General features: G+C 39.2%; 1 long non-coding RNA gene across 1 annotated transcript in view; it reads right to left on the bottom strand.

The window, feature by feature from the left end:
* Positions 1-1,959: 1,959 nt before the first annotated feature.
* LOC141939263 (uncharacterized) overlaps positions 1,960-14,709 on the bottom strand; it is an 84,532-nt gene continuing 71,782 nt past the window's right edge. Inside the window, exon 2 of the long non-coding RNA XR_012627534.1 lies at positions 1,960-2,110. This is a non-coding gene — a long non-coding RNA (uncharacterized LOC141939263). The remainder of the gene's footprint in view (positions 2,111-14,709) is intronic.

Genomic DNA, 14,709 nt, shown 5'->3' with positions numbered 1-14,709 from the left:
TGTTTGCTTGGTTTTTTTGGGGGGGGGCAGTGCGCAAACTCTTGTTCAAATTGGATCAGGACATTTTCAAAGGAAAAAAGAAATTAGGATAAGAATAATCTTGAAGCCTAGGCAATACTTATTCTGACAGCATATTTCAAAATAGCACTGCATATATGTATGTACAAAAACAAATGATATTTGCTTATCCTTTACTTTGATGATGAAAATGAATAGATTACTAATACGTTGTTCATCAATCAGACATAAAAATATAGCAATCAATATAAAGGGATAAGGACAGTTTTATACGTCAATTTATTATACAGTGTCATAACTTTGACAGGCATAATGAATGTTGTTTTACTTTACTGCCCAATGTCATGGATGAACACACCAAAAAAACAGGACAAGAAACACAAAATTTGAGATGGATTTTCATTTCCATCTTTATATTTTCTAAATATATCTATATTATAAATATATCTATCTTATGACACACCTCTCACATTTTTCTTTACTGTTAAAGAGCTGAGCTCTCTTTCTCAATAGTTTTATAAGGATTAGAAGTATCCTCACTACCTGGTGTTGGTAGCTTTTTTGTGGCATTACAATATTTACAGCATCTGATGTCTATAATTTTATGTTGTATAGAGGACAATCATTTTCTGTTCTGCTGAGCTTATTTGGCAAAACATGATGCTTTAACCCAGTTTTGATGGTGAGGAAGAAACAACACATACAGAAATACTTGTCTAAGGAGTTGAACAGACCTGCATGGTAATGACACTGAAGCACTTCCTTGCCGTAATGCGTACTGTGCTTTTCCTCAGGGAGTGATTTCGGTTCCATACAGAGATTTTCTAAAGCCTTGCTTGCTACGATGTTTGGCTTAAGTTTGCTTCCAGGATACGATTGTAACCATTCCACAAAACCAAAACCCCCTCAAATACAGAATAATATTTTCTAGAGATCTTGAGTGACTGTGAAACATTTTAAAATGTCTTAGACACTTTGAGCTAAAGTTTTAATGGCATTTATGGAGCTCTGTGATGGCTCATAGTCAAACTATTTGACAGCGATCTGCTGCATTTGCTGTTTCAGCTCCCATTGTTTCTGCTTCCAACACATACCTTTGTTTTCTCTAACTAGCACCTACCAGGGGTAGTTTTCTCAGCCCTTATTTTCCAACCAAATTTAAAAAAGCTGACACCAAGCAGTAAATATTTATGTAACATCAGATTTTAAATCCATTATGAGCACAAGCTTTCTAACTGAGCTTTTTACTTATAGCCTAAGAGCTCTTCAGGGATGCTGCTTGTGCACCTCTTGGAGATGTCCCACCCTGCTCCTGCTGGGCAAAAGCAGGGCTATTTGTGCCACATTTCCACAGACCAGACTCATCTACATTAGTTTTCTGTGGGTTTGGTTTTTTTTTTTTTTGTGTTGGGTTTTTTGTTTTGCATTTGACACCCATAAGGAAAATAATGGCTTCAATCTCTTTATCCTCTTCCTTTTGGGATCTGGAGGAAGTCAAACATTCCTCTTTGCTCAACACCCACCAAAGTGCCAGAAGAAACCGTTTTGGAATAACATGGTAGTTTTTAAGCATGGGTTACTATTAGAGGTACACGTTACCTCTCTTTTTTTTATTATTAAATGTGAAGTTTCAAAGAGAAATTATGAATTCTATGTCACTTTCTACAAATCCATACTTCATCCTCCCTGTTTTTTCATCTATTTACTTTCCTCTGTGGCATCCAGCATGAGAGCATCTTTGGTGTTACACAAGTGCAAGCACATTTTACTATTGGTTGTTTTGCAAAGGAACAGGGCAGAAACAGATAAAAAATTAACAGCCCAGATCATGCTATGAATGACCCCTACACTTCAAATATCTTCACCAGATCAATTGCCTGTCTTGTATCTTTGGACACACAAGAGAACACAGAGACATCATCGAAGTCTCTCAACTTAATTTGTCAGCATATTTCTATTTATTTGCTTATAATATTCTCTCTCTGAAACTCATTACAATTCGATATTGGACACTTCTTTCTGCCTGATCATGTTATTCCTCTTCTTTCTTCCAACAGTATTCTGTGAAGAGAGCTTTAAATGCAAGATTCACCTAAAAAGAAACATGAATCAAACCTTTCAGCATTAACACCTTTATTTTGCTCCTGTTAAAAGGGTTTAGGTAATTTTTGTTCTTTCTCTCTCCTTGAAACCTCAGAATAGCTCTCACTAGTACTTCCTTATGATTCATATAATTCAGAAATTGGTTATGATTTGTTGTACTGCTTCAGCTAAAATAATTTCTGCCTACTGAAGAATCAGGAGGCTTGGCACAGAATATGCAGATATGTGGGCAGATGCTTCTATTAGATAATATTTTCATTTATAGAGTTTACATTTTCATCACAGTTGTTGGTTAATGAATCATTTGGAAACCAGACATACTTTGCTTGAATCAATACCGTTGTTGTAAATATCCACCTACTAATTCAGCCAGTAATTTTCAGTGGATGCATTGTTCATGATTGATTTGCTTTGCATGATGAGGCTAGTTATCTATGTTAAATGCAGTGGTTTCTTTTTATGAGTAAAAGATCGAAATGTTTTAAACAGAACATTAAAGAATAATGAACTTCAGGTATCAGATTTGGATCAATACTTGCAATTTGGTAAATTAGGCCACTGAGACAAAATTAGCAGCCCATGACAGTGGTACAAATACTTGTGATTAATCAATACTTTAAACCTTTTTAGCCAGAGAGAAAGATGGGATCTTATTCTGAGGATATGCACATATTGATTCTTTCATAATTTACCATATCTGATAAGCTTAAACTGTAACATTATGGTAAAGGAACAAACTAGTTTTTCACAGGACCTTTGCCTCATTCGGTGAATTAAAATAAGCTGTGTTCACTTGCAGGCAGTTATTCAGCATTTTGTTTTCCCTTTATTGTTCAGTGTATATTCCACACATTATTTATTGCACACAATACAGTCTTACTTTCAAGACAGACTTACTTATGTCCTTATAGCTTTTCTATAGCTTTGATACCTGATTCTGCAGCCCTATAGATGTTTCCATAGGCACTTAGGCCCTTGACTCTTCTTTATGGAAGATTTCCATCTATGTGGACCCAGAATACCAAGAGACACAAATCATCCTGTAGAACTTCTGCTTATCATTATTTCCCAATCCATTAATGTTTGTGCCACCTGAAAACAGTGCCAGCAATGATTCATATTTTCTTCTCTGTCATAAATGAGAATACTAAACAGCACTGAGTTAAAAACCGCTCTCTGGGTGATTTGACTGATAACAGTCCTTTCAGATTTTTTTTTTTTTCAGTTAATCCTGTAATTTGAGATGTATCATTCACTCAGTTTACAATCCATTTACAAAGGGTTATATTTTATTTCATATAATGCTATTATTTTAAGCAAATAATATTGGGTCAAATACTTTTAGAAATGTGCTGATATCTATCCTTTCTATCAATTAAGGACTTCATCTGACAGAGAGTTTTTGGAAAAGTACTGCCTTTGAAAACCAAATTATAAGCTACAATTTTTATTGAGGTTCTTGTCAAAGTGATGACATAAGCATGATTGAAAAACATTGAAAAAGAAAATTTAAAGTGTAAAAGGAATGAAAATGAAGTTCAAAAGCTATTGAAGTATTTACTTTTATTTCTCTCCATCCCCCAAGAAAGTTATTTTCTAGAGCTGTTTTCCCAGAAAAGCAGACATTTTATGTTCTTTCTGCAACCAAGTAAAAAGGAGGGTTTATGATCAATTTTGAGAAATTTTATGAAAAAAAACAGAGTATCCATGACAAAACAGGAAGTTGTGCCACAAAAAGTCAAACAAGAAAAGATAATTGATCTACTCAATTTTGTGTGAGCAGACCTGTTCAACAAAGTCCTTTGCAAATGTCCTATGAGTATTATTGGTTGTTAGGACTCCCCTAGTTTATCAGGAACTGGCTCAGATAAGGAAAAAGAGATTTGCAGTCCCCCGTGGTACTCTGAGACACCACTTGCTTAGTTTTTCTGACATGAATATACGCAGTACGCCTTAAGTGATTTCTGCCTGGAACTGCACATCAAGGTGAACGTTGCTTAAATCTCAACTCTGGATTGTTTAAGATCCCCAAGAATGTGATGCCTCACCTCAGCCTTGAGAAGGAGTAGAAAACCTTTACCATATTACAGACATGGTGTCTGCCTGCCTGATCCTGAGACCTCAGCTCTTACCCTTATTTTCTTCTCTCCCATGCCAAGGAAAACCCTACCATTCCTACATTTCAAAGAGCTGCCATGCCAGCCTCCTTGGAAAGGCACATAGAGAAAGGGGAGCCATAGCAACAGACTGTTGGTTTATGGGACATGCAACAGGAGGCTTGGATGAGCAATTGCTTTCTCTGCATTTGCTTATGTGCCTGCTGTACCCTACTGGCACTTCTGTTGCTTCAGTGACATTACCAACTGTAACGGGAACATGACAACAACGATTATATCCTCTTCAATCTGGTTTATAGTGGCTAAATCCAATTCTATTTAATTTGAAGATTTTATCTGAGGTTTTACTTGCTATCTGGAGACTCAAGGAACAGAAAATGGCTTACCATTAATTATGAATATCTATGAGAAGCAGAAATCCAATGACAAATTGTGCTGGCAACCTCCCCTCCCCCCCCAGTGCCTAGTACACATAGGTCATGCTTATTTTGTTCCCACAGAGTGATTTGTCTGTCATACTGCTATCAGCTTCTTTTATGATCACTTTTGGGTTTATATTATTTTCGATTAGCTCATGTTTTAGATCATTAGTTCAACAAATAACCTGTAGCCCAGTGATAGATAATCTGTGTTGAGCAAGCATCCTTCAACCAAGTCCTGACAATTCTCCCTGATTTAGTTTCTAATACTAATTTAAAACACTTTAAAGATGTTAAATGAACATGAAAATTGTTCTCAGTTTCATATTTTGTATATCCATCATCTATTAGACACCCACTCCAAGCTCCACCATTCTAATCAATCATATTGTGCAAGTTATTATATTTGTATTACATAAAGAGATAAATATACTTTCATTCTTCAAGTGCTGTCATACCTGTTATCATTCCTTGTATGCACAGCCAATGACCATAGGGATAGGTTAATACCAATTTCTGTTTAAAAATTGACCTTTGAATGCCATTAATTTATAGATTTTAGTTTCCATATAGTTTAATGTTGCACAAATGGGTTTTAAATCACCTACTGATCTATGCTTCTCTTCTAAAGTCTGAAAAATTTTGAGAAAGTATTGAATTTGGGGCAATCTTAACAGAAAGACATTGTTTGGGTATTGTTTAAAAGTGCTAATGTAAAGAGCAATGTGCTCCATCAGTACTGATGGCCTATGGAGGAAAATCAGCTAATGATTACACTGGAGAAATTATTATCTTATTATGGAAGTTAAAAAAATCTGAGTAGGTATATGCAGACTATTGTAATTTTATGATCTACAGTTTCTTATCAAAACTGAGAGGAAAAAACAGGATGAATACTGAGGTGTGGGGGAGATATTCAAAGGCTACTTGACACTAAGGTCCACGTCCTGATTATAGAATCACAGAGTTATTCAGGTTGAAACCTTTAAGATTATCGAGTCCAACCTAACACAGCCAAGTCCACCACAAAACCATGTCCCTAAGTGCCATATCTACAGTCTTTATACCTTACATGATTTAAATACCTCTGGGGATGATGATTCCACCACTTTCCTGGGCAGCCTGTCCCAATTCTTGACAACCCTTTCAGTGAAGAAATTTTTCCTAATATCCAATCTAAACCTCCCCTGGCGTAACTTGAGACTGTTTCCTTTCATCCTATCATGTGCTACTTGGGAAAAGAGACCAATACCCACCTCCCTACAACCTCCTTTCAGGTAGTTGTAGAGAATGATGAAGTCTTCCTTCAGTCTCCTTTTCTCCAGAACAACTCCAGTTCCCTCAGCTGCTCCTCACAGGACTTGTTCTCTAGACCCTTCACCAGCTTAGTTGCTCTTCTTTGAACATGTTCCACCACCTCAATGGCTTTTTTGTAGTGAGGGGCCCAAAACTGAACACAGTAATCGAGGTGCAGCCTCACCAGTGCTAAGTACAGGGGTAAGATCACTTCCCTGTCCCTGCTGGCTGTGCTATTTCTGATACAAGCCAGGATGCTCTTGGACTTCTTGCCACCTGGGCACACTGCCGGCTCATATTCAGCTGGCTGTCTACCAACCCCTCCAGGTCCTTTTCCGACAGGCAGATTTCCAGCCACTTCTCCAAGCCTGTAGCATTGCATGGGGTTGTTGTGACCCAAGTGCAGGACTCGGCACTGAGCCTTCTTGAATCTTACACAATTGGCCTTGGCCCATCGATACAGCCTGTGCAGATCCCTGTCTACTCTGTACGTACAGCTACTGTTTTCCTTGAATAGTGTTTTTCTCATTTGAATGGCTCAATGGAGCTGGACACAGAGAGGGGGGTTCAAGAGAGTTAGGCATCTTCAAGTTACACAGGACATCTGTATCTGTACAGAATATATATATAAAAATACAATACAATAAAAATATACAGAATAGATATAATAGATACAGTACACATACATATTCCACAAGTACGTCCATGTGCTGCATGGATGTATGCTCCCATACTCAGTGCAAGATGCCAGTTAGGTCTGTGAGCATCTCTAAAGCAAAATCAAGGGCAAAGATGGACTGATAGCTTTAGGCTACTAGGGATGCTCATGCGGCAAGCTACAGCAGAGACAAGGTATAAGAAGTACTAGTTCTCAGTTCTTGGCTTACTGCCTTTCATCTGAGACATGATTACCTATTTTGACCATGTAGACAGGCTTAGAGTGTGCTTGTACATCAGTTAAGGGCACAACCTAGCATACATTAGTAGGCCTTCCATGAATGGATGTGTAGGACTGACAGGTCATTCACTCAACCATTTAATGAGTCTTGAGTTCATATCAAGAGACTGACTGTGAAGGTGTAACTGACAGTAAGAGATCACTACTTTGCATTGCTAGTTATCATACTACACCATTCTCAGAACTGTGCCATAATCCAGAAAATAAAATAATGGTTCTCAGATCTAAGATTGAGCTAGTCCAGTGGACAAATGCCCTGCAGATCTCAGACACAATTATGAGACTATCAAGCCCAATAGACATGTACTGCAACAGAGGGTCTAATCACCTCATGCACAGCTACACAGTTTGCAGCACTGTGATGAAGAATTTTCTGGTGAAAGAGCCTTGTTTTAAATATTAAAGAGCAGTTTCTGTTTACCAAATTGTAGACCCCTATCCATTGACCATAAACAGTCCAAACAGATGGATGGACGGATGGATGGATATGGATGGATGAGTGGATGGATGGAGAACAATTAATTCAATTCAAAGTTTGGCATGACACAAGTATATTAAAATGTGATTAATCAGGACCATGGAATATTCCAATGCTATTACTAGCCAGCTTGTACTTTTGGGAATAGAAGAAAATCCCTCAGAAGCAAAACAAAACAAATAAATTTTTATGTCATTGCAGTCATTGTCTCCAGGTGATTTTATTTCATTTTCCAACATATTTTCCTAATGGTGCTTGTTCATGCAAGTTAAGACTGTAATTTCAAGAGAGTGGCATAATATTGAGTTGGAGATTATGGAAGCCTTAAAAAGTTGCATCTTAAGAACAGTATACTCACTGAAGTTTCTTTTATTTGAAAATTTGACTTCTTACATCCATTATTTCTAAGTCTTGCCTTAAAATGTATGAATTATGCACAATTAGCGGATGCATATAAATTTTGCTTGAATGATCTTTGTCCTCCTAAACCTGTACAGCCAATGTAGTGGCTTTTCAGTGCTAAAATACCAAAAAGCTGTGTTCCTTCCCAGTTTCTTTTCATTGTTTTTTACTATCACTGACAGTGGAAGCCAAGCCATTAGACATGGTAAATCTCCCTGTGAGGCATGTTTAGTTTAAGATGTATTTCTCTTGCAAGAAGGATGACACAGAAAAACATCTTCTGAGAGACATTTGAAGAAGGAAACAAACAATCCTGTTATAAATCACTAAAGACAAGTACATTTTTTGAAAACTCCATGGGAGAAGCAATATATACGTGCAAAAATTTCTTGTTGAACTCCAAGCTCAACAACATTCTCTGCTCCTGCTCAAAAAGGACAAGGACATGCCTCAAATTCATACATACATACAAAGTGAATGTGCTTAGGCAAAATAGTTTTCTTTTTCTGAGTAGAGGAAATCTGTTGTGTGTGTCAGCTTTTGAACGCTCAAGGGGTACTCGTCATGATATCCATTATTATCAGCCAATAAATCTGCTTATTACTCTTCAGGGATTTTCAGTAAAAGGATGGAGGACTATTCTGACAGAGGGAATGCCTCAATGCAACGAAAAAATGCTTGAATTACCAACCTCCTGTCCATTGCAGCATATGGGAGGCCTTGCTTGGAAAATAGCTGTCTAATTTAGCCATGTTACATAAATTAAGTCAATCATCACAGGTTAAATATCAAATTGTGCATATACATATATAATATTCAGTAACAGTCAGACTAAGAAAGAATAGTAAAAAGGCAGAATATTCACAATGTCCAAGTATGTTGACATAAAACAGCTACATTTATATCTAGGCATCTAATGATAGAACTTTTGCAGAAATGGCATGTGTTCTGCTTCCACTGGCAAAATCTGGCTGGAGAGAAGAGTGTAGAACAAATTCAACACACTACATCAACTATCCATGTATTAAGTAAACTCTCGAACTATGTTCTGTTTTATGCCTTAATTAGATGCCTAAACACCAACGCCCACATTGAATATTTTCAGTTTCCATTGTGTGTCAAGAAATTCAGCTTTTCCTTGTGAAATCAAGTGCAGTGATATTGTCCTCTGTTTTAAAAAAATAAAATATGTATGGACAAGTGATGCCTGGTGAATGTTAGGTACAAGACCCTTTCCAAAAGAAAACAAACTGATATCCTGGCAAGTGTGATCCTTTTTCTCACAGAAAACACTAAAGCAACTTTTCTGTTTTATCCAGTCCTGATACTAGAGCTGAAAAATGCTGCACATCCTACCTTGATTTAAATCATGTGTAGATTTAAAAATTACCTGGTAATATTTTATGTGTTACAAAGTAGCATGCAGCAAGGTAACTCAAATCCACATCTTCAAACTGATTCTGATCTCACACTGACTTTGTATCAGTGGAGCAACATTGGTATCAATTATATTACTTCCTTGATTTATACCGATACCAATTCAATCAGGAAGACTCACGATAAGTAGATTGTGAATGACTGAATGTGGTGTGCTCTCCCTTTTGCTTTTGGCTAGAAGTACTAAATCAATTTTCTAAAGTGCCATATATCTTTATAACTGTGGATTTTTGTCTCCATTAGCTCCAATTATTCTTGTTTCCCTGCCTGTCATTTTTCAGGAATGCTTCACAAACATTATTGCAGTGGCAAATTACCATGGCTCTTTCTTGGCTACAAAATTAGAGTAAATGTTTATAGCATTGTTATATGGCGGTACTGTGATAAAATCTGAATGTTAACATAGGCAGGGAGATACTGCGCCAGGCAGGTAATTGCAGAGTCAAGGCAGAGTTCAGAGCATATCAGAACACCTAGGAAAGTGTTTCCTCTGCCCTGGGACCATCAAAACTGAAAGCTGCTGGGAGGCTGACTGGATTCATGGACAAAAGATAAATGAATAAAAATACAAAGAGTTACCTGTTGTCTTCTTCATATTTGACTAAAGAAAGTGACAGAAAGTAGGCCAAGAGTGGAGAGTAAGTCTTTGAATAAAACTGTTGAAGAGACATACTCACTAGCTATCACTCTCTCAGTCCTACATGGTTTTTACTGGTATCAGTTGATTGACTCATTGCTGCCTATTGATTTTGACTTTGCAAAATTTTTTCTGACTCATTATTCCAGCTGACTGTTTTTCCTCATTTATAGCTACCTTTTGGTCTGCCCAATGTGTTTCCTTATGCCGAACACTTTTGTTTCACTTCTGCTTGTGCTCACACCTTCCTGTAATGTTAGTTGAATTTGTGAGGGAACATTTGTCATGAGGGAAGCTCATGACAAAAGAGGTGGATCTCTTTTGCCATGTGATGCATGTAATACCCTTTCTGGTTTTGGCACTTAGGTAACATCCTGAGAGTGGGGGTGTTGGATGGACACTTCGTAGCTACTGAAGTCAGCATCAGAAGAAATACCACTGTGGGCCTTCCCAGCTCTCAGGGACCAGAGATGACCATATCACAGGCTGGCTGTAGCTCTAGACCTGGTTTGGAGAAGCTGCTAAGCAGTCATGGCCACTCTGGCATGTTTTTTGGAGGTTGTGATAGCAGTATCTGGTATTCTGCTAGAGACCTGTTAGAGTCCATTTTTTCTTCTTCTAGAGATTCACCTGATAGACTAGAAATTAAATCTCCAGAGCTTCCAGTTCTTGTAAAAGTGTGAGGCACCGGGAGATCAGTCATTTACCTAGCAGGAAGGCTTCTCACTACATGGTGCACTTAGTGCTCCAGAAGATGATCTGGAAAACACATAAGAAAATCTGTAGACACCAATCCTTTTTCAGTTTGGTCTTCAAACACAGAGAGCTGCAAACAAGTCACAGGGAGGACTGTGCTGAAGCCTGTGTGAGCTGATCCCTGGTTTCAAGCACAGATGGTCTGGCCAGGCACACAGCACTCCTAACAAGACCAGGGCTTTGTGCTGAGCAGCATATCAGGAAGGGACTTATCTGGCAATGGAGGAGTTGTTTGGTGGTGCTTAGCTGGTCTGGTTGCTCCTGAAAGCTGCAGTGAATGGTAACTCTCACGTGGGCCAGAAGCTGCTGCTAGGCTGACACCCATACTTCTGGGTGTAAGACATCAACATTTTCTGTTTTGGATAGAGAAAACAAAAGGGCAAAACTGGCAGAAGAGCTAAATTTCTGCTGTTTGAAGTCTCCAAAATTCATAAACTATCTAACAGGAATAAACCCAAATACTACATAGCAGTGCTTAAAAAATAGGGGGAAAAACACCTTGAAGCAGACAGGTGTCCCATTCTCTAATAAGGTGTTCAAATTTAAGAGCTGACGTTGAACTCAGTGCACCTTCTTGTAAAAACACCCAACTTCCATTCCCTATCTGTCTGGGCTGTGGGAATGACTAATTCCGCCTTTTCCTCAGTTTCATGTGCCAGTCAAAGGAGCTTATGAAAGAGAATAAATACATGAACATTCAAGCATACTAAAGAGAATAGAAGATTAATTATCAGAGGCAGCCGTAGCTTCATATGGCTCAAGCAGCAAAAGTCCTCAGATGAAACCCTGCCAGAGTCTTGTGTATGTTAAATAGTTGCAGTGGGATTTCCAGGCTCAGCCTGAGTGTGATTACCTGGGACGCATACCATTTCTTCGCATGCCTGCTTAATGATGATACCCAGGCCCTTCAGCCTGAAAGGCCCAAATATGTGTGTCTCATCACTACAAAGAGGAACAAGCACAAACAAATGAAAGATTCATGCAGGAAACCTGAACAGCTGCAGGGTGTCCTCCTTCATATAAATGATATTTCTGGTAATTCCACTTGCAGCAGTTTTTATTTTTGATGTAAGGATATACCATCTGCCCAGAATCTGTTTTGACAGAGGGAGGTACAATATCTCCATGTTTCTCTCAGGGACATCACTTTATCACCATACATAAAATGGTTTTTATTGTGTTAGGTCTGAGGTCATTTGCACTACATTTAAGAAACGCTGGGAGCAACAGAACTAGATATATTAAAAATGTAAAATAGAGGACAACCCCCAAGTACGAGGAGCAGATAGCAGCCTGTGTGAGGAATTGCAGAGCCAGGGGATGTTGGTTAAATCCATGATGGCTACAGACCTGCCTATGTCTGGTCAGCTCCTCAGACTTACTGCACAGTGGTCCCTGCACAACCCATTGCGTTAACATGTGGGATGAGCAGATCTCAACTGTGGGGCAGGCATGCAGCTGTCTCATACAGGCCCTGGCCAAGATCTTTGTGGACATAACAAATTATGAGCCAAAACTTTTTTGTGACATAGATTTCCCCTGAATCCTTCTAACAGAGATGGTGAGACTTGCTGCAGGTGTATGAAACCTCAGAAAATAGTCCTCAGGGCTGAAGTTCCTTCAAGATCATGTAACATAATGGCCTCTGGAAATATGTTCCCTTCCTCCAGGGAAACACAGAAATGAGTACCATGTGCACCATGCTCCTCAGGGCTCCCAGCATGGGAGGTGCTCACTTCAGAAGGAGCCCCTGCAAAGGAGTTAGTTAATACGGCTCCTGGCATTTGTCAGAGTTTACAAGGGTGGTGTTCTATTGCAGCTGAAGCAAAACTGCACCTGTAATTTACTTAGCTGTCCCAGAATGGCTGTTAATGGGCAGGAAAGAAGAAAGGCCTGTAGGCAGTTGAGATGGGCAGCAAAAAGGAAAGGATAATTCTAATAAATGTCTCCTGTTTGTAAACACATAACTCTGACCTGAAGCTTATTTCCAAGTCTTCCGTAATTCAGAAAAATTCACAGATTGGAGACTTAGAGATAAGACAAGTGTCATGCACTTACATTTTTTTAGTATACAAGATGAAGAATGCTTTAAAGATAAAGCACTTCAACTGAAAATAGGGCAGTTGAGGAAACAGAAATACAATGGAAATATCAGAGGGTGCAGTCTTTAACCTACCTGTAAAAGTAGGAAAAGAACTACTATCTAATTTCCATCCAATTCGTTTTAATTCAAACGCTAAATAAAATCCATTGATTTATGGTTCAGCTAGCCCACTTGTTTTTCCTTAAAGCAGCCACTTCAGAGAACAGTTTTATAAAAAATTCTAATCGTTACAATTTTCTGAACCCTTACAGCTTTTGATTTATTAGTAATCTTGGCTGTGCAATAGGAAGTATATTCCATCTGTATTTAATGACTTTAGGTGCCTGCTGTGACAAAAACTACAGCAAAAATCCAGTGCCACCCATTCACCCCTAATATTTGCACAAATTGTCTTTGCCTAGAAAGGAAATGCTCTTTTACTTTGTTTTGTGCTTCTCTACCTTCTTCAGGAAATGAGAAACACTGGCTTTTCTGGCAACACCGATTAAATAAGCAGGTTTGTGGAAAATTACACAGCATCCTACATTTTAATCCAGTTGCATGAAGCTATAGTCCTGTGGTGATCCTCAGCATGGGTCTGCTGTTTTGTAAGAGTGGAAAGTGGCAGAGATGATCTGCTAGAGGCACTATATATGATAATTGCATACAGGTTAAGTGTTTTGCAAATTAAGAGTGCTTCATCGTGCACTTTCTTTTTTCTGCCCATTCAGGTTGGCATACAGAGCATGCTGAAGGTGGCTTGTCTAATCTGCAGCAGCTGGAACATCCTGCCATCCCCACAATCATTTCCTGTCATTTTCAAATGAAGCTTGTGGAGAAGGCTGTTGTTCCGTCAGAAGTGACACACAGCACTATGGATTCTGTCAAGGAGCAACTTAATTTCTGCTGATGTGTTTCTTATGTAATAAGACCCCAAGGAAGTAATGTTTCCTGCCTGTCAGCAGTCAGTGCAGCGCAATGAGAGGTACTCTTTTTCACCCATGAAAAACAGAGCATGAAGGTGCAAGGAGAAAATAGTCAGCTCTTTTTCTGGCCCTTTCCTCATCCTGTTTGACTCTGGGGTCATGCAAGAGTTGATGTCTGTTGAGTTATCTTCCCAGCTGGCTGTGGATTAGGACTTCCACTTATATCTGCAGGAGGTAGTGAGAAGGCTGTGTAACATCAGGGACACTGAGAAGGAGTTAGATAGCTGGTTCCAAGCACAGTCTGCAGTGGACCCACAGTGGCCAAACAGCCAAAAAGTCCTCCACAGACACACACACGGAATGGAGGGGGGTCAATAATGCAGAAGAATGGAAGCTTGCAATAGCAATGACCTGCAGGAGGAAGAGACTTCTCCCGAAGCCTGAGGTGCCCTTGCATAACTGCTTCACCACTCTGTAGACTGAAGAGGAAAGACCCATCACATCAGGAGAGATCCTGGAGCTGAGTAAGGCAGCCCAGTCTGCTCCCTGTATAACAACCAATGCAATGAAGAAAAAGTGATGGGTGATAGCATCCATCTGCTCACCTGATGCACTCTCTAGAGGTGTGCTACTTACCGGGGCTCATATTAGGGATAGGGATGTCACCGAGAGACTACCAAGTCTCGTACAGTCCACTGACTATTATCTGTTGTTGTTGTTTCACATGAGCACCAGTGATACAGCCAGGAGTAGCCTGAGGAGTATGAAGAAGGATTATAGAGCCCTGGGAGTGGTGTACTCTGGAGCACAGTAGTTTTGTCATCAATCCTCCCACTCAAAGGGGAGGGGTTTGAAAGGGCCAGTGGAACCTGGCAAATCAACAAATGGTTTCAGTACTGGTGACACAGCCAGGGGTTCAGCTACTTAGACCACTGGACTAGCTTCAAGAAACCTGATCTATTGGGAGCCTTATCTGTCAGAGAAGGGGAAAAGCATCTTCAGTCATAGGCTTATCAAGCTAGTGAAGAGGGCTTTAAACCTAAAGTTGCTAGGGGAGAGGAACCTCAACCCATCCTACG

This window comes from Strix uralensis, chromosome 2 (genome assembly GCF_047716275.1).
Source record: "Strix uralensis isolate ZFMK-TIS-50842 chromosome 2, bStrUra1, whole genome shotgun sequence".
NCBI classification, from domain to species: Eukaryota; Metazoa; Chordata; class Aves; order Strigiformes; family Strigidae; genus Strix; species Strix uralensis.
Note: the sequence above shows the minus strand (reverse complement) of the source record. Positions and strands in the feature narration are given on the sequence as shown.